Consider the following 24,709-nt stretch of genomic DNA (forward strand, 5'->3'; position numbering starts at 1 on the left):
GAGGTACAATGATGTTACCTTTCCAGAATTCAGACCAAGTCCAAGCATCTATTTCCCTGTTTTTGTTTGGGATTTAGGAAAGCTTCTAAAGCACTAATGTAAGTCGTATCTTATGGCAGTCTTAATGGAAGGCAGGGGTCGCATCTCAAATTAAGTTGTGGTACAGCTCAGCTCCTGACTCATTCAGCTCACAAACCGTGAGAGAACAAACGTTTCTCTGCGCCCAGCTGTGAGGACCAGTTTGTGGGTGAACTCTAAACATGTATTTATTTTTGAATGTAGTCTTTTTCTACAAAGAACTATACTACAATATTAAATTATTTTAAAAATCTCATTTAATTTGTAAGAGTATCCCAATGCAATGGCATAGAGACAAAACTTTGCAAAACTCCAAATAAGACCTGTGTCCCAACCAGGCGTGCCAGTCTTTCCCCTCTTTGCTTGTATGGAAGTTCTCTTCCTGCCACGAGCATTCACTAAAGGCAGCTGCACAAACTCCAAGGATCTGACGTCTAATTTTTAGGTGACTGGAGAAAGAAGTGGAAACAACACATTAAATAACTCAATGTTTTTATTACTTTTAAATTCGTGTGTAACTTTGAATTGTATCATATTAAGTGGAACAGTAGGTAGAATACTTGCAAAATTTGAAGAATAAATAGGAAATTATCATGCTTAAGGAAAAATGAAAAACTTGTGAATTATATGCCATAATCATACTGTAATATTCACTTGACAAAAAGAAATACATTTTAATATTCTGTTGCAATTCTTTGGAAAGCAGAAATTCCTCAATAAATCCAGGTGATTTTTTTCATGTGTAATTAGTATTATAATATTTGTCAGTCAATTAGTTTAAGACAACTAGTCTCAAAACTTTTTAAGTTAATTCAGTTCTTAAGTTAATAAGTTATTTTAGAAAAAAGAAAAAAGTTTAATTTTTACAGGCACATTAAACGTTTTATTCCCAGCCAGGCTGTGGTGGCGCACTCCTTTAATCCCAGCACTAGGGAGGCAGAGACAGGTGGATCTCTGAGTTTGAGGCCAGCCTGGTTTACATAGAGAGTCCCAGGACAGCCAGGCTATACAGAGAATTCCTGTCTCAAAGAACCAAACCCAAACCAAACCAAAACAAAAAAACCCCCAAGCACCACCACCACCAGCACTCCCCACAAACTCAACAACAACAACAAAATCATTTTACTCTCTAATACTATTAAATAAATTTACCATTGGCTGTGAACTGAATTAGGGTCTCTTAGTTTGGTAGAATTATTATCACATGATAAATTTTATTTTTACAGAACACATTCCTTTATTTTTTTTCAGTTAGCTTCTTTCTGTAACACTATATTATGTAACACGAACACATTAATGTACTGTTTGCAAATATGGTCAAAATAGGGTATTAAGGTTTTTAAAAGTAAAGGAGTTTAATCCATACATGGTTTTAATAAATATGTGACATTTTTCTACCTTCTAGTCAATTAAAAGGACAAAATATCAAATTCACCTAAAGCAACATGAGTCAAAGAAATGGAACAACAAACAAGCAATTACTTACTAATCCTATGATATTTGAGTTATAATTTTCTCTTTTATTACTGTCTTTGGGTGGAACCTGTTTTTAAGAGAACTCTTGCTCCTCGTAGGACTGTGCCATTTTTTAAATTAGAAGAAACTGCCTTTGTAGAGCACACACTGTTGTAAAGACATTGTCATTATAGCTCTCTTCAAGCCTAACCTGAGTTAATTGTGTTTAACCTGAGTGCAGTTAGAATAAGCAGCAGGTTGGTTTGCAAGAGTGTTCTCCTTACATCCCAGTTCCCTGGAAGACCCTTCACGTGCTCTTGAATAGATAAGGCTGGCTTTAACAATGAGAACTAGTATAAATTTGTCTTACAGCCAAACACCAACCTGAGACTGATAACTATGCGGTTTTGTTGTGTATATCTAACTCAGTCTAGCCTACTAAGTAGAACTGGAAGAGAAAATTGAGACTTTGGTCAGAGTGTCAGGGAAGAATGAATGCATTGCATTTTTAATGAAATGATAAAGCTGTGGAAAAATAATTTCATCAGTACAAAGCTGTTATTAAGAATTATGCAGCTATGTTTCATTATGAGAGTCCAAAGAGAGACCTGCTTCATAAATGGAAACCTAACATTATAATAGCAGGTTTAGTATTTTATGGAACAGGCTGCCTATGTGTGCACCTTCAAGAACTTAATTTCAGTAAAGTTATATTTTAAAGATCTTTGTAAGAACATTCCAATATGCTTTATTGGCTAAGTCGAGAACAACTTATATGATTTGCCTTAGACATTCAGATATTATGTCCACACACGTGGCCTAGTAGACTCCAGCCCTTCAACACCCACACGTTAGCCTCCAGCTCACCCCTTGTTACTCTTCCTCCATCATCTATAAGCTGCGAGTGAGACTCATAGCTTCGTAAGGTCCAGTGTGATGTGGGGGAATACATGGGATGCGCTTAGCAGAATGTTTGCGTCTGAGTAGGTGCTCAATATGTCTCACAAACCATCAGATCTTTCTGTAATGCAACTGGAGCTGTAATGTGTATCTGCACAAAGGTTTGTTTTTTAAAACCTGCATTTAGACCATGAACAGACAGTCTGCTTATGTGATGGGGCCCGAGCAAGTGTAACTTACTATTTTAGTATTCAAAGGATTGTCCTGTCCCCACGTAGCATGTGGGCTTGTATGTGTAGTCCAAGCCCTTACAAGGCAGAGGCAGGAGGATTACCCCCGTGTAGAGGTCGGCTTAGGCTACTAATAAGCCCTAGGAGAGCATGGACTGCAGAGTGAGAAGCTGCCTGAAGTAAGTAAATAAATAACTGTCAAGATATTAGGGAAAATTTAGTGATAAATACTATAACATCCAGAGATGCTTAAGACAAAAAGGATATCGAGAATGACCCAACAAGCTCAACTTATGTGATTGAAAGTCTTCTTGGTTAATTGGGTTTTTAGGCTGTCTTGTAGTAGATATTTCTAATTACTTTCTAATGGTAAACACATGTTTTCTTATATATTAAAATCTCTCAAGAATACCCATGCAAGAAGATGGGAAAACACATTTAGTTTATGAAAGGGTTGAAGGCAATTTATTGTAAGAGTTTGCTTTTGAGTATTTGTGGATTATGACCTTCTTGAGAGTGGTAAAAACTGAAAACACGTTCTGTGGAGACAGTCAGCATGCAAACAAACTTCACTCACAGAGAGACATTGTTGACATCATTGCACGGATTCACAGGACTTCCTGTCTGATGGAGCTTGCTTTCCTGACTCTCATCCACAGAGGGGTTTCACATTTGCTTTGTCCAGACTACACTCTGCTGCTGTGGTGGTGGTGGACTCTGAGGAAGAAATCGTTCTTTTTGTCTTTTTGCATCATGGTTTAATCCCACAGGGAAGACCTCTATTATAGCTCAGTTGACTACATAGTTATTTCTACTAAGAAAATACTAGGACTGAACTGCAAGGCATTGGCAGAGGGATTAAAGGAAAGGAATTCTCACTGCTAAAGTATGAAAGGTTAAAGCTGTTTTAGAATCCCACAACAGAGATGCCTATGTGTGAGTGGTTCACAATTCATTAGCTCACTTTTTATTTCAGAGTGATCAGCTTCTAATCCACAACCCTCAGCTATCCACATTAACACGTGGATGCAGAAAATTTCTGACTTATCAAGTTCTGATACTTGAGACAAGACCACACTTAACAACTGACCACTGTTCTTGGGGCAAATGAAGAAAGCAGAATACTAACAACACCACGTTGAATTCACACCTCTACCTGAGCTACTTGGCTGCTGCCCAAAACAGAGGCCCTGTTCCATGCGTCTTTAAAAACCCATATAGGGGGCAGTGGGTAAGTGCACCAAACGCTCTTCCAGAGGACCTGAGTTCAGTTCCCTGCACCCACATGGCAGCTCATAAATGTCTTTAACTTCAGTTCCAGGATATTTCCAAAAACCTGACAGCATCACAATCTTAGAAGGGAAAAACACCACTTAAAAGAGTAACATATGAGCTTATCTATCTGGACATAGGTCACAATGTATTCATTCCAAATTGAAAAACTATTTCAACTAAAATTAAATTTGTATAAACACCAAAAATCATCTTGTACAACATTATGGCTAGAAGTTTGTGGCAGAGCTCAGTGAGGGAGGTCTTGCTGGAGTAACGCCATAGGGCAAGAACCTTTGCTGTGGGTCACAGAAGCATTGCTGCGGCCTCTGACTGAAAACTGACCTCACTCCTCATTATTCCCGGGTCCAGGGTTCTTAGGAAACAGGGCTCAGAGTGTCTTCTTGCCTTTGCGGAGCTCCTTTGCTCTAGAAAACGGGTTTCATGATCGTGCTTTTAATATAAACCATCATTAAAGGGAGATAAGTATGCCATCTAACTTTCTGTATGTTTCTAATGTTCTCCTACTAGACACCATCAGCCAAAGTTGCCCTCTTCCCTGTACTGTGACTCATTATAGCCATTTCGTGTGAGCTCTGCCCAATTCACTACTTACAGCCAACCTATGCCTCCCCGCTCCTGTCCTTCTCCTGCTTTACACCTATGTAGTACGGCGTGTGTTCTTCCTACACTGTTAAGCATCTTGCAACAAACATTCTACTGTAATTTACATAATTGTTATATATTTTTTACATTTTTGTCTATTCCTCTAACATCTTCCTTTCTCACGTACGAAGACATTTTACCAACTTTCTAAATTTTCCTAGGAGTGTTTGAATGTCATAGGTGCTTAAAGTTGCTGGATGAATGGTTAAATGAATGGATTTTATGTACTGGTCTCTACGCCACAGAAAACTGCCAATTGACCCGGTGGCTTTAGATGCTGGAGCTCCAGTTCTGAATGTGTTAGAATCTCCGCACACATCCAAAGAGAAGATGTCCAGAAACCAATGACTATTTTATTATTCTCGGTTAATCTAATGTTTATCCCTAACTGCCTTGGTGAGGGGACATGAACTGAAAGAGGCTTTCTGTGATGAGCTTGGTGTTCGGGTTTCACTGCGCTCCAAGCAATGACCCGTCCAGCTAGTGTAAACAAGAATAGAGCCCAGGATCTTGACACCAAGTGTTGAAGCCTTCCCACAAGAGGCCCAACAATGGCCGAAACTGGCAGAATTATTGTTGAAACTGGCAGACTTGCCAACCGTTGGCTCCTGACAGAGTCTTACTCCATTGCTTGCTGCCTTTCTGGACAATGGAGCTAGGTCATCTGCAAGAGCAAAACGCTGGGCAGTGGAGATGAAAGAAAGTAAGTCAAGTATTTAAAAAGATCGCCTGTGGGGAAACACAGATTTGGTTCCACAGGGGAGAAAAAAGTTTAGGAGGCCTTGAGTTACATCCCCGTCCTCTGTGAGTCATTAAACTCATTAATGCCAATCAGCAAGTATTTAATAAAGACTCCAAAAAGAAAGCTCTCAATGTCCCTCACGTGTTTTATAGGTTTATTAAACTTAAAACAAAATCAGTATTTTATAAACTCATATGTATATATATTATACAGAAACAGAACAGATTCTGATACACACACACACACACACACACACACACACACACACGAGTGAGTCATGATTAAATAGAATCTTGATCTGTCACAATGCTCCATGTTTGACTTCCACCAAACGTATCTTTTTGAGTTGCTATAACTCACAAGTTATAAAAATAACAACCAACCTTTTGTTTGACATTGGATTTGACATTTGCTTGGCAATCATAGAGCCAACCATTCATTCATGAATACCACAGAGGCATTCACTCTGAGTCCAGGTATTTATATAATTCAATTTTGGGAAGGATAAAGAGTGATATCCGTTATATTTGGATATATACAGTGTGTATTCAGACATAATGAGTGAAATAAGCATCTAGTTCCTATTTTACCTTATCCTCTAGTAGCGAGGTGATGAAATTTTTAGACCATAAGCTGCAGACTGCACTGTACTCGTTCCGCTCTACACGGCTGAAGCGCTGCTAAAAACCAAAATTCAAAGGATTTCATGTTGCCCTTCTTTTCTGTCATTTAATTCTCAAACTTTCTGACTTCATTTGAAGTGGTCATTATTAGGTACGGTATTTATGATTAGATTATCATAAAGCATAGAGAGAGTCATGCCCTAAGTTTAAAACTTAATCCTCATTTAGTGTATTCCTAGAATGCAGAGATTTCCGCTTGATTTTATTTTGTAGGTTTTATAAATAATGTATCCCAAGAACGTATATGCTGAAGCATATGATAAGCAAGACAGTGCAATACTGTGCAGTGTGTTTTCTGCATTCCAGGTAGCATACACCAGGAAATAAAAAGCAACATGGTGCCAATAACATTTAAAAAATAGCAATAATATCTAACAAGTGAATTTGATTAAATTGCGCAAAAGGCACTTAAAATAAATCACCCATAGGAAAATATTTTAATGAAATTTCAAGTCAAGTCCTTTGAGTGCAAAAATGATTAATTTTTCAATTTGCAGAGTAACTTCACTTTCTCAAGTAGCACTGATCTCTAGAGTGACAAATGTATTCTTCTTCAGAAAAACAAGAATAATTGTACCCAGATAATTATTCTTTTTCATCTAGATTCAGCAGAGGAAACAAATACTTTTGAGAGTCTCTAACAGAATACCTAAGAGGTTGAATATAGTCTATTTAAATATTTAATGCTAAATTACATCTGTGAAATTTGCTGTGCATTTTGAATAGTTCAATAATTACTGCAGTTTGCTCTTCATTGCATAGAAAAATCTTGGTACTGCATAGGGTGGATGGTAAATCGTGTGATACAGCGTGTTTGACTCTTCTGTATGCTGGGATCTCTTTACTCTGTGAAGCATTTCCCTGCAAGCGATTAGCACCAATGACTAAATAACCGCCTAGAAAGTGTCTGAATCGATGTTGTAATTTATGATGTCACCTATATACAATGTTAGTTATCATATTTGATAAGAGTCATTTCTACTAACTTCTGTTGAAAATTACTCACTTCAAAAAGTTTAGCAAAGTATTTTTTTTTTTTTTTGAGACAGGGTTTCTCTGTATAGCTTTGGCTGTCCAGGAACTCACTCTGTAGACCAGGCTGGCCTCGAACTCATAGAGATCAACCTGTCTCTTTCTCTCCAGTGCTAGGATTGAAGGTGTGCGCCACCACTGCCCAGATTAGAATAGCATTTGTATGCATCATAGTTTGGTCAAATATTTAAAAACATTTAACACAATCTAAAGTGTTTTACATTTTTTGTTTGTTTGTTTGTTTGTTTGTTTTTGAGACAGGGTTTCTCTGTAGCTTTAGAGCTTTAGAGCCTGTCCTGGAACTAGCTCTTGTAGACCAGGCTGGCCTCAAACTCACAGAGATCTTCCTGTCTCTGCCTCCAGAGTGCTGGGATTAAAGGTGTGCGCCACCACAACACCCAGCAAGTGTTTCACTTTTGAGGGAATCCAGTATATCACACTTGCTACAAGTAGCAAAATGAAATAAAAGCTTGGAGATCTATGTAGAAGTTGATGAATTAGAAATGAAAGAAACAAAATTAAAGAAGGAGGCACGAATCAGAACGTCTCACCTAAATTAACAGTAATTATTAATGACTAAGTGAAAAGTCTGATATAAATTCAAGTCAGAAATGAAATTTGAATTCTGAAAGTAAAAGGAACTATGAAAGACAAAGAAACACTAAATGAGTTCAGCAGGCTGAATTTATATATTTAAATGTATAGTGTGTGTGTGTGTGTGTGTCTGTGTGTGTGTGTGTAAGAATACACAAAGAATGAGAAGCCAAGAATTTGAGAATGAATAGAGGGAAGTGTGGAAGGAGCTGTGGGGATAAAAGAGAGGGGGAATGGTGCAAATACTCATATATGAAGTTCTCAAAACCTAAATAAATTCATTTCAAAAGGAAGATAGAATGAAATGAGAATAAGCAAAATAACAGGATAAAATCATAGGCTAGATCAGAAGATAAATTGGCTCAGTAAGACATATTTTGCCACAACAATAATAAAATAAAAGTCCACCCCCAAAGCGTGTCATTTAGGGTGGGGAGACACTAGGATCATGACCATGGGTGATGTATACTACAAAGTGTACTTCTTTAGTTAATAAGTAAATCTAGTTGTCTCGAGAAATAAAAACTTATTCTATGTTTTTGGGTACTTGGGGTTAATGGTTAAACCTAAAAGTTACTACCTAAGATAATCTCTGAGAAGTGTCTATTAATTTGTGAAAAGTAAACAGATTTACTGTCTTCTTGGAACTCAACTGGCCAAGACAATGGTGCCACTTCTAAGTGGTGGTATATTAAGAGTCTAAGCTGTTGACACATTCCGGTTTCTCAGGATGGCTTCTGAACAGACAGTCATCACATTGGAAGGATCATGGCTATTTGGTAAAATTTAAGTGCTTTTTACCAAAACTATCAGGCAGTATGAGGTGGTTCAGCACAGCCATAAGTAATAGAAGTAATGCCTGTTTCCCAGTGTGCTCAGATGTTCTGAAAGTGATCTCTTTACCGCCCCGTAGCTCGTGAGAGCATGCTGTATTGATAGATTAGGTTCAAACTCCCAACAATAGCACAAGAGGGCAAACAAGCCATATGCTTAAATGAAGTGGCCATCTTCTTCAGAAACTACCAAACTCTAAGCATTCACACTGACATTACCCACCCCTGCAAAAAATATATATGTAAAACTTTCTGTTCTGAGCCTTAGCCCCAAATAAGCAGCATTGATAGCAATTTTATTCAGAGGCACATTTCCCTCTGTGGATCACTATAACTAACAAGTATCAGAAACTTGTTATTGATTCAAATTACAACTTTTCTGCTTCCATTGGTCTCAGCAGTAATTATTAATACACACATACACAAGTGCACACACACAGAGACCAGCACACAATAGGACACACACGTGCATGCGCACATACACACATGCATGTCCACACACACACATAAACACAGTTGAAAGCATATATTAACTCAAGGGTTTTTCTTTTTTATTGCCATTTTACAAAACAAAAAATAAGTTAAAAACAAAAATAGTCACATCAAGATTGGACAAACCAACATAAGTAAAAAGCCCAAGAGAAGGCACACGAGTCAGAGAGCCACTCCTTCATACTCAGGAGTCCCATAGAAACACTAGACAGAAAGCTATGACATGTATGCAGAGAACCAGGTGCAGAGGTGTGTCGGCCCTGTGCTTGCTGCTTCAGTCACCGAGTTCATCTGAGCCTTGTTTAGTTGATTTAATGCACCTTGTTCTCCAGGTTTCCTCCATCCCCTCTGGCTCTTACACTCTTTCTGTTTCCTCTTCCGTAGGATTCCCTGAGCTCTGAGGGGAGGGATTTGATGGGAGACATTTCATTCAGAACTGTGTTCCAAGGTCTCTCTCTCTCTCTCTCTCTCTCTCTCTCTCTCTCTCTCTCTGGAACATCTGGCTGTGGGTCTCTGTTTTGTTCCCATCTGATGCAGGAGGAAGCTTCTCTGATTTATGGATGCAGCAGAATGTCATTAGGAGTCATTTTATTGTTACTTTTTTTTGGGACCAGCAGCATTTGGTTTTACCCTAGGTCTCTGGGATTTCTTGTCTTTGGTTCTTTGTCATCAAGAAGTTTTGGGTATGGGTTCCATCTCATGCAGTGGTCTTAAGTCAAACAGGGGTAATCAGACGCTGGTCAGTGAGATTCAAGGATTTTTCATCACTGGTTACCTAAAAGTCCATCACTGGTTTCCTAGAAGGTTCATAAAAAAAGTATCATGTACATTTAAAAAACAAAATCAGATGGCTAGAATTCAGATAAATGAATCATACTCATTAAACTTCAAGTACATAAAATTTTCATATAACAATACTTGTGAACTCTCATGAACATTCAATATTTTGACTGTAAAAGGATGAAAAAAATTTCAAATTGGATTATACTGTGAGAGTCAAAGCTATCCCCCTATATTCTCATCATACACTGGACATCTATGTTTTGACTTAAAGATTCAGCATGCACAGTTCTTGGCAGTCATACTGGGTTAATGCTCTGCAAACTCCTCTCTAAGATTTGTGTCTCACTTGCAGGTTTTACCTGTCATAAATATCCTATCTAAGTAAACATTGCTAGAACCTGGTTTATCTGAGCATCACATTCTTGCCTAACGATTCACGCTTACAGCTCCACCAGTAAACTGTTACCCCGGACTAGGGTCTGGATATCTGCAGATCACTTTCCCCTGCTATGATATTATTTAGCCTTAATGTTTTGATTTTTACCTTATGAAACTGCAATCATGTTTTCTGTGGCAATGGCCTCTTTAATGTAGCATTGTGCGTTTTGAGGTCCATCACTCTTAGAGGATATTGTGTGCTATGTTATTTGACCCTCCTGCAGTGTTCATTGCATGGATGTATCAGAATGCATCCACCCTTTCTTCTGCTGAGGAATGCAAGAATTGCTTCCATCATTCGACCTTTGCAAGCAGGGAAGTCATAAACAGTTCCCCTATGTAACCCCCACACCTGTCTGTATGAACTTCTTTAGAGAAAAGAATTATAAGACCTGTTTCCAAGCAATTCATAATGCTGACCCAATTTAAATTCCCAACAGTAAATGAGATTTTTATTGCACCATAGACTTTCCAAAACTGAATTGTTGTCAAACTTTCTAATTTTGCCTGTCTGGAGGGTGTAATGAAATATCACATTGTGGTTTTGATTTACATCTCTCTGGTCATGAATCACGGTGAATTTACATGTAAAAAGAATAAAAGTTTCCCTTTCAAACATTTGGTTCAAATTAGGTAATTGAAGTAATTGATTTGGAGAAACTGTGACTAATTCACTTTTTGTGGATCATCTGTCTATCCATCCGTCTGTCTGTCTATCTATCTATCTATCTATCTATCTATCTATCTATCTATCTGCATGTCTTCATGCCTGTCTTTCATCTATCAATCATCTTCCTACTATCTATGTATCATTTGTCAATCATTAGCCTGTATATCATCGATCCTCTCTCTTTCTATACATTGAAATTCTATTAAATATTGAAAGTAAGTTATGGATCTCACAAACCATATGAATATGATGTGTCCCTTCCCCCACTGCTGTAATATTAATATAATGTTAAGACATTATAGAAGGCACCGGAGTTTGTGTCTTTCACACAAGCCATACTTTGGCCAACTACATAATTGTCTTTATAATCATAGATTGAATTCATCTTATTTATTTCTTCATGGCTTTCATTCCCACTTAGTATGGTTAGGTGTGGGTTTATTTCTCTTTGGTTTAGTTATTGACTATGGCAACATTTCATGAAGAACGTTTATTTGCTTATGTGCTCATGGTCTATTTCTTTTCAACGTTCTCAAGATTCAGTTCATTTAAATGTCATTGCCCGGTCAGTTTAGACGTCCTGCTACTGAACAAAACTAGTTGTTTCTTTCATTCTTGCCTAGATATCTTATATTTCCATGAGGTTTGTGTAATTTTTATGCGTCATATTGGATATTCCTCTACTTTTGCCACATTATTTGATACTATATGTATTAATGTCTGTCTTATACAATGAAAGCACATGGCAACTCATACACTACAATTTTGTTAATATATGAAAGGTTTTTATCAACCAAAATTAACTCCATATTTAATTTTGTGATAGCCGGTTAGTTGGTTTCACGACCTAATTACCCAAGGGCTTAAAATATTCTCCCATGGTCTCTTTGATTGGGATAAAAAAAAATGAAAAATTTTGAATTATACTGAGTAAGAATACTGATGTCCCTCAGCTGTTTCTATTTCTAGTGGTATTTTCTAACAAGTTGGGAAAATACTCAAAATAAACTTCAACTTTGAACCTGTGGAATCCCGTATGGGTGCCAATAAAGTCTGAGGCTGAAGAGATTTTATTTTTTTCAAAAGCATTTTTAGAAAAATCCCATTTCTAGGTTTAGGCAGCTTTGATTCACATCTAAACAAATCTCTTTAATATAACCAGATCCTAATAATAGCAATATTACATTAAAATTAAATATAGAAATTATGGAAACATAATAAGTTTTTTAATTGTAGAGTAATATTACGAGGTAATTAAAATGTCTGGTTTACAAAATTCTTTATTGCTTTTAAAAATGGTCTTTTAAAATTTTTTTTTATGTTTGAATGCTCACATATGCCTTTGTCTTGACTTTATAGAAATCCTTAACAATGACTTAAATGACCATTAAGGCATAACAGTAGATTAATAGACCATGAGGACAAAATCAGCCAAAGTTTCTCATCACAGTGGCCAAATCTGACATCTTTGAAGTTCAGTCCGTGTTAATAGGGTGTGAATGCAAAGCAATGATGACTGTATTATGACTTCTTCTTTTTTTCAGCGTTCACTCAACCTGGAAAGATGTATACAGGCCATTCATTTAGTTTATTCAGTAGTAGTAGATCACTAGGACTGTGTAAAAAGAGTTCAACTTCCTTTTTGACCTGATAAGTCTCTGGGTTCTTCCTTGACCAGGTCTCTGACTCCCCCTTGCTTTTCCTATTTCCACTCTGGCAGCACTAACCCTCCACCCATCCCTGGAACCAGCCAGCTCATTCCCGGTCCAGAACTATGGTTGATGAAGCCAGCACTGTAGGACTGGCCTTTCCCTAGGGCGGTCACAGCAGCCTCCCCTCCCCCTTACAAAGTCACTGCTTCCATAGCAGCTCCTCAGAGACCTCTCATGGCTGTCTCCCTCTCCTCCTCAGCTTTCCTTTGTCAGCTGTGTATTTCTCTGTCACTCTTACTAGCGCTGGGCCTTTGCACGTCTAATTATCAGTAAGCTTTCGCCTTATTAGCTCCAGAAGGCCAGGAACTGTGGTATCCTCAGGTTACAGAGCAAAGCTACACTTACACAGACTCCACCTCCTCTAGTGCCGAGATCCCATGCTAGAGGAAGCTCTGCCTTCATGCTTTGTCCCTCAACAACCCCGTTATAAAGTTATGTTGCCATGCTGCAAAGCAAAGCTCATCTTTTTACTTCCAGGCTAGCTTAATGGTAACCTGAATGTGACGGACACACCTCCTCCAAACTTCCCTTTCGAACACACCATTTAAAATTGTAATTTTAGCAGAGACACACACCAGTCTATGCTTTTCAATTAACGTCTGTAAAATCCCACCATCTCCTCAGACTGCTGCCAAATTTACAGGAAGTCTTTTTGTCATCCAGGGCCCTACGATGATACAGTAACATCTTGTGCTACCAACTCTCAAAACTTTAGATGGTCTAACACTCAGGTATTGCATATATTTTGACAAGATATTCAAAGTAACATCTTGGATTGCCAATAAAGTCAAGTCTATTAAGAATGCATTAATTATAGGAACAGAAACTTCACAGAATAGTGTGTAGCTAACCTTCAAATAAAAAGAAACCTTCAGTGGCAACCCAATTAGAATTATGATTATGCACATATATCAATTCAAAATTATTTTCTCAAGTCGTGGAGGAGTAGAATTAACCCTATAATTGTGTTTCTTTTGGCCAGATGGGTAGGGATAGTGAGGTAATTTTGAAGGTGTCCCATCGTGTAGTTTATTCTAGTGATTTAATGAGGTAAGCCATGCATATAAATGTATATCACATTACTCTAGAGATGGCTTTAACTGTCATGATATGGCCAGGTTGTCATTCATTTGTACTGTCTTCTCTCTTTTCTTAGCCCACAATCACTGTTACATTATATGCCTGTCACTGGATGCGATAAACATTTCTTACAGTTAGAAAGTAGAGGGTGCCTCACTTATAAATAAAAGAACAAGAAGACAGTGGAATGGTTGTTTCTATATTTTGCATGATTCCAGATGCTATTTTTAGGGACCCCTAGGAAAGAGTGTGAATGTTACTCTGTCAAAGAACAGCAGGGGCCTTGGTACTTCTAAAAGGACAGACGTGTTCAGTCGCTACAGTGCTAGGGCACCTGAAACAATTGTGCGTCTGATACGTGTGATAGCCCCTCCCCACAGTATCTCATTAGATTCCTTACCGTAACTTATGTTAGGGTCGAAAGAGTTTTAATAATTGAATAATGATTTTCCTGCTAAGGTATAGTAACGCGAATGAAAATAAACTGTCCTAAGCTGCGTTCTCTTGAACTCCAAGCTTCGCGAGAAGGTTCCTTTTGTCTGCTTTTAAGCTGTGGGTTTTTTTTTAAGAGTCCCCAAGTTACGCCATCAGACCCCAAAATAGACTGTCAGTAATAGCTCTTTGTCCTAGTGTCTGACTTCGGGAACCCGTCATTGTTCCGTCCTTTTATGTGTCAGTTTCCTCTGCACACTTCGTTTCGGGTTGACTCACGGCTCCTCGCGGGGAGGCTTCACTACTCCAGATGCCTACATGTATGTGACAGCTGCCTCTTCTTCCTGGCGTGTTCCAAGTGAGGCTCTGCCAGATCAAGTCTTACACCATCCTCCTCGCTTCATATAGATAGGGAGGGAAGAATTTATAACGAAGGAATGATTTTAATAGCAAAGAACTGGCTTTGGCTTGCCAATGTGTGCATCCATCTAATTTGATATTGAAGAGGATTATATAATATTTTAGAATATCATTCCAATGTGCAAGTTGTAGTGTGTACTTAGTAGTTTGGAAGAGCTGCAATGGAAAGGTCAGATTTAAACTGCTATCTCTTTAGTTGCTTTATCTCATAAGACTTATTGAGTGTGGATCAGACTCTCTCTCTCTCTCTCTCTCTCTCTGTCTTTGTGTGAGGCTAATTGTGCCTTTGTAGTTATTTTTATTTCTAATAATTAAGTTTAAAGTAGAAATCCATTTAAATTCTAGCAAGAAATAGATTCACCAAATCTTTCCCATGGAGACGAAACGTGTACCCAGAAGTAGCAATAGCCCTCCATTACATCCCTTTGAATCAGTAGCGGTTTAGTTTGGCCTAGAGTTGAGCCAAGGAAGAGACGATGTCTGTGCTCAGCTCAGGGTCACTGTTACAGACCATAGCACAGTTCTCTAACTCCTCCTGGCTCCTGTGTTCTAAGTCTGTAAGTGAGCAGTTTCTGCTGTAAGGTTCTCAGGTCTACTCCAGCTCTGAGAGTCTGGAGTATCTGATTAGAATACTTTGACCTAGAGAGGACTGTCAGAGCTACATCTCTCTCAGCTTTTCTTTGCTTTTAGTCAGTTTACTCAGTAGAGCCATCTTTGGGTGTTCAAAGATGACCTCATTTTTACCTACTCTCTCTCCTCAATTGTAGGTGCCTCTGGCATGTTGCATTAATGTGTAAAGTCCTACTCATGCGTTTAGAAATATTGCTTGTATTTCCCCAGGTCAGTAAAGACACATTGACACTCTGTGCTTCTACTCAAATGAACAAGCCTCTACTTTAAACATTGGAGAAATGTCTAGAACCCCTGAAGAAACAAAGGGTGTATTTATAAAGGGGGCAGAGCGCTTGACTATGGCTTTACAGGAAGTTCCTGCTGTGGCCAAATGCTCTTTACTTTCTCAGACTACTATAGATATCTCACAAAGGAAAACCAAGCGCAAATATTTGCAGCTTTTTATGTGCTGGGTCTAAAACCTTCCTGCCAGTGAAAAACAGAACTCGGATGTAAAGAAAAGTAAAGCTATGGCCCCATCAGTCCGCGGATGGAACTGCCAAACTCTCGCTCCTGGTTTGCATTCCTAAAGGTTGTTTGGAAAGATCCATTTCTTTGCAATCAGAGTGTTTTTATATTCGATTCTATTATTATCATCTGCTCTTCTACCTCCTTTCCTTTTTCCTCTTTGTTTCTGTTTTTGGTTTTTTAGAGACTGGGTTTCTGTGTAGCTTTGGAGCCTATCCTGGGACTTGCTCTGTAGGGCAGCCTGGTCTCAAACTCACAGAGATCCTCCCCCATCTGCCTCCTGAGTGCTGGGATTAAAGACCTGCGCCGCCACTGCCCACCTGAATGCTGTTCCTTAAGAGGCTCCATCTTGCTTTATGAGACACAGGATCTTTCATTAGCCTGAAGTTACCTCCCAAGGGTGATGCTTAGCTGGCCAGTGAACCTCCTTCCCTGGCATTCCAGGCCTATCTTTCTCATATAGGCTCTGGGGATCAAATTCGGGTTATCCTGCTTTGAAGACATGCACTGCACATGTCTACCTGAGCCATCTCCTAGTCCTCAAATGGATCTCGTTTAAGAAAAAGAATACATATCTTTACTCAAGATATGTTTAGATAGATCAGAATTTGTCAAGTTAGCTGACTGAAGGACAGATCATAATCTCTTCATATGGAGACTTATGGCCAATAGCAGGTCTTTTTCAATGCATAAATGGAATTTAATAGAAAACTGATACATTTCAAAATGTTCTTTTAGATTTCTTGGAGGAATAATAGCTAGCTCTTAACCCCAAGTAGTTGATGAGTTATCACCCTATGGACGGTACATTGGGAAACTTGGCCTGCTAGAAACGTCAGAATCAAAACGTTAGAACAGCCCTAAAGAACAGTGGCTTTCGTTTATGATGTATCTGACCTTTCAGCCACACTCGTAGCTCCTCCTCACACTCCAACACTTTAATTCTGATGGCTTCCCTTTCATATGCCATTATAACGGTGCTAACTAGATTTAATCAGGAAGAATTAGACTCTCATATATTTAATTGAGTTTATTACTAAGATACTACACAAATGAGAAATGCAGAGTCAGGCCTGGTAGTCCAGGCCTATAACCTTAGCTGCTCTACTTGGGAGGATGAGGCAGGAGACTTGCAGGCTTAAGGCCCATGTGACTTATTGTGACTCCATCTCAGAATGAAGAAGGAGGAGAAAAAACTGGAGATGGAGTCCTGTGGGAAGACTCGCCCAGTGCACACGGAGCTTTGGGTTTATCCCTAGTAAAACCATACAAATACTAGAAAATAGGAGACACTCTGCCTTTTCTGTGGTCTAGCAGCTCTACGTCATTCAAAATCTGTAGACATTGTAATCAGAAATGATTAGGATGGGAATGCTTCACATAGCCATTGTTTATAAGCTAACCATCATTAAATTTTATATCGCTGCTATTTTGTAAATTGACATATATAATTGTATGTATTTGGCACGTAAAATGTGGTATCTTGAAGCACATATGCATGGTATAGGACAGCTAAATCCAGTCAATTAGCACGTGAATCCCTTTACATAGTTACCATTTTGTTTATTTTTTTTTTTTTTTTGGTGGGAACACTGCTGGCATTTCTCAAGGATTCCTTAAATTGCCGTTAACTATGATCACCGTGCTGTACAAGCAAGTGCATCTTTCAAGCTTACTCCTTGTCTGTAACTGACTTTGTGCACTTTGACCAATACCTCCACAGTCCAACTCCATCATCTCCATAAAATCTTTGGGGACCGCAATGTACTGTCCAGGTGTGTGAGATCAACTATGTTAAGGTCCACAAGACAGAGGCCATGTGGTGTTTCTCATCCTGGGCCTGGCTTATTTCTCTCAGTACCATGTCATCTGAGTTCATCAGTTCCCCCCCCCCCCCAAATTGACTTTCTCATTTCCTCAGCCACTCGCCAGATGAAGATGCTTAATTGGGTTCCATATCTTGGTGATAGACAGCGTTGCAGACTTCATGTTCCTAAGATCTGTGTAGTACTGCTCTAGCTGGGTTACAGAAGAGTTCTATTCTTATTGTTTTAGAGGAATCCCATTTTCCATAACGTCCTTGTCAGTCATATTCCCACCCACAATGGGAAGGTGTTCCTTTTTCTCCATGCTACCCTTATTTGTCCTCTTTCATGGATTTCATCATCACCGTTCTAACAAGTGGGAGGTGATATCACGAGGGCAGGACCAGAGAGACCCTAATTAAAAGATAAAAAAAATGACACATAGCTAGGACATGGTCACAGTATGGGCACTTGTCGATGACATTATATTTTCTTGACATATCAGCCATTCAAATGTTTTCAGCCAATATCTTATTAAAAAATAACACTTTAAAATCCCTTTGTGTCTAAATGAAATAATGTCAAAGGTGCTGAGAGCCTGCCATAAACGCCACTAGATGTTGACATAGCATGTAAGGTGTCTCTGTGTACTCAGATCTGTATTATATTTTAAATCAGTTTACCCAGAAAGATTTATTTCCCTTCTGTTTCTCAACACTTCCAAGGCATTCTGCTGCTGCTGCTGTTGTTGTTTTATTTTGTTTGGTCCTCATAGTCCACTGTTACATTTGCTGACCCAGGGATACACTTTTAAGCATTGACTTCGTGCGTGCTTACAGTTCTCTACCACTGAGCCCCCTTTTGTGTGAAGAGTTCAATGACATACATGCGAGATTAGGCCCTTAGTCAATGTCCCAGCATTTGCATTCGTGAGGACTCTTCCTCTCCTGCACCCCATATTCCATCAGTTAATGAGGTCACATTCTGGTGATGCAATGCGTCAGAACCTCTTCTTCATGTGCCGCCTTCAGGACTTTCGCAACGTCATCCATTGCCCCAGGTCCGTGGTTTGTGGTATCAGCCAAAGAATATCTCAACAGCATCATTTTCTGTTTATGGCTAAATCAACCAGTTAGTTCGTACAGTAAAAGAACACTTGGCAATTCATGTTTTCTAGGAGGTTCAGTTACTGAACGGATGGGAACAAAACTATGAAGGGAAGAGATTGCCTTGTTGACTGCAGGCAGAAGGCATCTTTTGCCAGTTTCATACACGTGCTTTGACCTAGGGTATTTATATTGATAAAAAGATAGTTTTCTCTCTCTCTCTTATAAGGTAGGTTGCTGATAATTATGGACTTTTTCAATACAGAACAGATTTCAAATGAGCCCTTTTCGAGTTGGCTGTGCTTTACGTAAAGAAGTTAGCAGTAGGCTTAAAATGTGACCGTATTTGTAATTCTTGTAATTTAAAGTTACTATTATATAAAACAGTTGACTAATATTGAGAAATCCAGGAAACTTTGTGAGTAAAAATATATTAACTGACTTTGGTAAGCAACTATAATTAATTGTACAGCTTTACCATACTCAAAGCATGGTGGGAAAATTTCTTTTTTAATGGGCCCAGAGGTCCAGACACACATGTAGCAAAATATGCTGGACAAAGGGGTGGTCAGCATCACGGGATGGATGGAACAGGACCATGCAAGAGTCCATCATGGACTTAGAACACTGAATAAGTTAAAAATGTTAATTTTTTCTTGTAACGTTCCATATCTTGGCTGTAGATAACAGAAACCATGGAAACAAAAAGCAATGGGAAGAAGGGACTACTGTTTCTTAGTTGGTGATAAATATATTGTCTTTGGTGCAAATTTCCAGTCTTCCTTCAGGTCGAGGTGTTGGCAAAAGCAGTTCTCAATTACCGCACTGGTATTGCATAGCTACTCAAACACAAACCACGGTTTTCTCTGTGTGTGTCCACTCTGTCACCATCAATACACACACTAAGAGTCTGAGTAAAAGGAGCATTGAAAGATGAGGCCGTTAACAAGAACTGCTGATGGCATAGTAATGTCTATCATCCGGAGTGTTCCAAGCCCACTCTTATCTTCTTACTACACTACTAAGAATGATTTAAATATTATTAGCGTCTAATAGCATCCTCTTGCTTCCCCCTATTTAAGAGTGGTCAAGCGCAGTCAGACTAACAGGAAAAGAATAACGACCACCGCACAGCAGCGTTCAGATAAGCACTGCAGCTGCCTTGCAGGTTGAAAACACAACACTCTAACCATGGTTATCAAGACGACATGCCTTGCTCCTGTCTTTTGCCTTTGCTCATTTTCTTTCTTCTCTTTAGAATCTATTCCCTTTCCTCATTTCCCCATCCTCTACCCTGCCTCCCGCATGCTGGGATTAAAGGCAGGTGAGCCTCTTTATTGCCCTCTAGTATATACGTAAGTGAGAGTCAACTTCATAGTTATAACAGTGTTTTTATTTCTCCTTCCTTTCTTCTTTCTCCTCCCCTCTCTCTGCCCCTCTCTCCGCCCCCCCCCTTCTTTCCTTCTCTCTCTCTCTCTCTCTCTCTCTCTCTCTCTCTCTCTCTCTCTCTCTCTCTCTCTCTCTCTCGCGTGTGTGTGTGTGTGTGTGTGTGTGTGTGTAAACATGGGAGTATTAAGATTGAAATCCTGTTTGCATGCCAAGCCTGTGTTCCACCATCGTACCACTTCCCTTTGTATACATGCTTTATTTAGTGCTGTATGGCTATTACATAATACCAAACTATTGTGGCTGAGTTTGTCTCAATTGTATTAAGAGGACCTGTGCTGGAGTCTGGGGAGATAGCTCTCACTGGGTAGGAACACTGATGTTGTGCAGGCAAAAGACCCGGGTTCTAATCCCCAGCACCCATATAAAAAGCTAGGTATGTTACTTGAATATTAACCACCCCTTTGTCCAGCATATCATGTTACGTATGTGTCTGGGCCACTGGGGCCCATGAAGAAGGAAATTTTCCCACCATGCTTTGAGCATAGCAAAGCTGTATAATTATAGTTGCTTACTGAAGTCAATTAATATTTTTTCTTGAATATGTCTTTATTATTTATTTATTAAAAATTTCCACCTCCTTCCCTCCTCCCATTTCCCTCCTCCTCCTCCTCCTCCCCCTCCCTCTCCAGTCCTAAGAGAAGTCAGGGTTTCCTGTCCTGTGGGAAGGTCAAGGCCCTCCCCACTCCATCCAGGTCTATGAAGGTGTGCATCCAAACAGACTAGGCTCCCAGAAAAGCCAGTACATGCAGTAGAATCATAACCCAGTGCCATTATCATTGGCTTCTCAGTCAGCCCTCATTGTCAACCACATTCAGAGAGTCCGGTTTGATCACATGCTCCATCAGTCCCAGTCCAGCTGGCCTTGGTGAGCTCCCATTAGATCAGCTCCACCGTCTCAGTGGGTGGGTGCACCCCTCACGGTCCTGACTTCCTTGCTCATGTTCTCCCTCCTTCTGCTCTTCATCTGGGCCTTGGGAGCTCAGTCCAGTGCTTCAGTGTGGGTCTCTGTCTCTATCTCCATCCATCGCTGGAAGATTCTATGGTGATATGCAAGATATTCATCAGTGTGGCTATGGGAGAAGGCCAGTTCAGGCATCCTCTCCTCTGCTGCCCAAGGACCTAGCTGGGGACATCTCCTTGGACACCTGGGAACCCCTCTGGAGCCAAGTCTCTTGCCAACCCTAAAATGGCTCCCTTAATTAAGATATTTTCTTCCCTGTTCCCATATCCACCCTTCCTCTATCTAAACTATCCCATTCCCACAAGCTCTCCCCAATTCTCCCCTTCCCCCCTCTCTCTCCCCCTCCCCTTCCCCTTACCCTACCCCCCCCACAATTAATATTTTTTTTTACTAACAAGTTTTCTGGATTTCTTCATTAGTCAGCTGTTTTACATAACAGTCACTTTAAATCACAAGAATCGTAATGTTGTTCTTCCCTCAGTCAGGAAACTTTATAATCTTAGCTAAAACTTGGTATTTGCCTCTGCGAGGACCCTTCTTGGTTTAGTCAAACCTTTATCCCACGTCTCCAAGTCTTCCAACACCTCTGTGCTTTCCATGAATCCCATCAGCTCCTTCTCTTCTTTTTCAACGACCATTGTTACAAAAGGAGGGAGCAGATGGGACGTGATTGCTTGTTTCTGTACACAAAAGCTCCCCAGAACTGCTACCCTGCCCTGCTCTGTCCCAGTTTTAAAAGCTGGTCAGCTCATCCTTCCCAGTGCTGCTTGGCATCCCGTTTCCTCCAGTCTTGGGAGAAATAGAAATGTCTTTTGTCTGGTCAAACTCTCTCATCCAAATACATCCTTGTTATTGCTGTAAAGTGTTGATGTCAGCTTTATCTAAAAATAAAACTGCACTCCACAGGTCTTCCCACACCTACCACTAAGCTTCTCCTTTTCAAAAGCCACCCCATCCAAAGGCTTCTTCATTCTTGTTTCCTTCCCTCACACAGGGCTCCGCTGCCTAAACCCAACTGTTTCTCCTTACTGGAAACAGATGTCTGCAGGTGTTGCAGAACACAGACCAGAGTCTTTGGCAAATTACTGAATCCTGAGCTCAGTGTGTTCTTTAGGGCTCTACCTGCCTTCCAGGCCATCTTGCAGGTCCTCTCCTTTGCCCGCTGCCCACATCCCCCTTCAGATAGAAGCTATTTGCTTTTGTGTTGCTCAACTGCCCTTCAACTACAGATGTCTAGTGAAATACCACTTCCTCCGGGAAATCATTCCTTGAGCCACCGTATGAGGTCATCTCCTTCCTTCGTAGGACTTATCTTCATCTGCGACTTTAAATGTGTGCAAATGTTTAACTCCTGTCTCTGCAGAATAACTTATAAGAAGTTTCATCTCATCTTTTTACTCATACCCAGTCCTCTCTCAGGTGCTCACTGGTACTTGTTGCGTGAATATAACCGAACGTTAGCGGAATATAGAGCCTCATGCAATAGCGTGTGCATTCTACCCTGGAACATTGCTGTGCTGCTGTCTGCAGTGTGCCGACAATCACTCAAATTGTGTGACTTTAAAGTCAAATATTGCTGCCAAATCTCTTTTGCTTAAAGTTACTTAAGCTTCTTAGCACTTGTGAAGGAAAATGTCAAAAAAAATATGTATTTTGTCACAGATGCTAGATCCCCGCATCTCCTTTGTTGGCCCAGAGAGACAACTTTACTCCCCACCAAGGTTATTTCCCAAGTCAAAACAAGCAAGCCTTGGAAGCTGGCTCAAAGGAGGGAGGAAAAGAGTACTTGTTTTGGAAACACTTTCCCAGGGAGATCAAGGCAATTACCCATCATTATTTGACAATCAGGGTCAGTTAAAGGCATTCACATGTAAAATATCTTTTCATGAAACCACTCAGAGCCTGGTGACAGGCAGACTAGAAAGAAAGCCCTGTGAGGAAGAGAAAAGACTTTGCACCTTTGAGCAGGAAGAGTTGCTGGCCTTCCTGTGCTCTAAGTCATTTACTTATAAATCCTGTAAACGAGATTGCCACTTCTTTATAACAGATACATTCAATACTTCCACAAAACGGCTTCAATCACTATCAGGACTAGAGAAGAGAAAATGGGATAAAAACGATAAGAGAAAAACTGTTGTGCTATTTTCCTTGGTCTTTGGAGTCTTCTGCTATTACAGGGATGTAATTATCTCCTTCAACTGTGTGGTGATTACATTACTTCATTTCTTTTACTAAAAGGTTACTGGTTGCTTTCTAAATGGCAAAAATTTATATATGCATGTCAATAACATAATAAAAAACCTGGATTATTCCAAGAGTTAAAATGAAATCTGTTGTAGAAAGAAGCTTGCTTTGTTTTTCTGTACAGAAGAGGATTGTAGCTTGAGGTATATTCACTGCCCATGTTTATTACTGCGGTGAAAGTATGGTCTTCAGTGGTGATTTTTGGTGAGTGAGGGTAATGTTCTCTCTTTCTCTTTCCCTTTCTGTTGTATTTTTGATACACTTAAGAGTGCTCTAAGTAATCTTAAAATATAATGTCAGTCTTTTTCAAAGCATTTATTAAGGCACTGGGAAGATAAAATTAGTGGTAGCTATAAAACAAAATAAAAAAATCAGTTATCTATCTATCATCATCAATCTATCTATTTATCTATCTATCTGTCTATCTATCTATCATCTATCTATCTATCTATCTATCTATCTATCTATCTATCTACAAGCAGAGGATGTTATATATTAAATTGTAATTTTTGTCTCCTATAAGCTCCAATGTAAATAACGATTAAAAATGTTCTCTGTTTTCAGTTTGAACTTTAATACTTAATGTATATGCATATACATAAACTCTGCTTATAATAATGTGACTATTATTAGATTTTTACTTAGAACAATAGAACTGAGAAGGGTTAGTGAACATTAACAATCTGGTACCATAACATTATTTCAATTAAAGAGGAAAAAAATGAGTCCACCAGGTGAAAGATGGTGCCACACACCGACTGTACAGTTGTCTCCACACACCGACTACACAGTTGTCTACACACTGACTACACAGTTGTCTACACACCGACTACACAGTTGTCTACACACACACACTGACTACACAGTTGTCTCCACATACCGACTGCACAGTTGTCTCCACACACCGACTACACAGTTGTCTAAACACTGACTACACAGTTGTCTACACACACACCGACTACACAGTTGTCTAGACACACACCGACTACACACTTGTCTACACACACACACCGACTACACACTTGTCTACACACACACACCAACTGTACAGTTGTCTCCACACACTGACTACACAGTTGTCTATACATATGATGTTATTGTCCTGTAACAGAAGCTAAGACAGCACACAAAGATAGGATCTTTAGGAAATCATTTGTACCCTGCTCAAAAAGTCTTAGACCCACAGCTCTGGTTCTAGACGCCATTCTGTCTCCACTGTAATCCCTGGGTTTGGTTAAAATTAGAACCTGGGTTTCTTCATATGCAGTTTAATGTTGTTTTAATTTTTTTGCTCACAACTTTTATGCTAACTTTTATGTGTTTATGCTGACTACAGCTGCACTGTCAAAGCCCCACATATTATACTCGACTTGACTTCAGATTTCAGTCTTAGTTGGTGCCCAATGATTAATTTTCCATTTTTTATTTTAAAACTGTATTTTCTGCTATAATATGAAGGTTGATATTAGTACAAGTGATAGTGAAAATGTAC

The 24,709-nt window shown here is 39.4% G+C and overlaps 1 protein-coding gene across 2 annotated transcripts in view; it reads left to right on the forward strand.

Moving 5' to 3' along the window:
- Calcrl (calcitonin receptor like receptor) overlaps positions 1-24,709 on the forward strand; it is a 73,066-nt gene that overhangs the window by 2,593 nt on the left and 45,764 nt on the right. Inside the window, exon 2 of one of the 2 annotated variants that reach the window (XM_050120515.1) lies at positions 3,640-3,894. The exons of the other annotated variant lie outside the window; for it this stretch is intronic. The gene's annotated coding sequence lies outside the window, so the exon portion shown is untranslated. The remainder of the gene's footprint in view (positions 1-3,639; positions 3,895-24,709) is intronic. 2 annotated transcript variants of the gene reach the window in all.

Source organism: Alexandromys fortis, unplaced genomic scaffold (genome assembly GCF_014885135.2).
Source record: "Alexandromys fortis isolate MF-2015 unplaced genomic scaffold, M_Fortis_MF-2015_v1.1 scaffold_8_1_9099942, whole genome shotgun sequence".
NCBI classification, from domain to species: domain Eukaryota; kingdom Metazoa; phylum Chordata; class Mammalia; order Rodentia; family Cricetidae; genus Alexandromys; species Alexandromys fortis.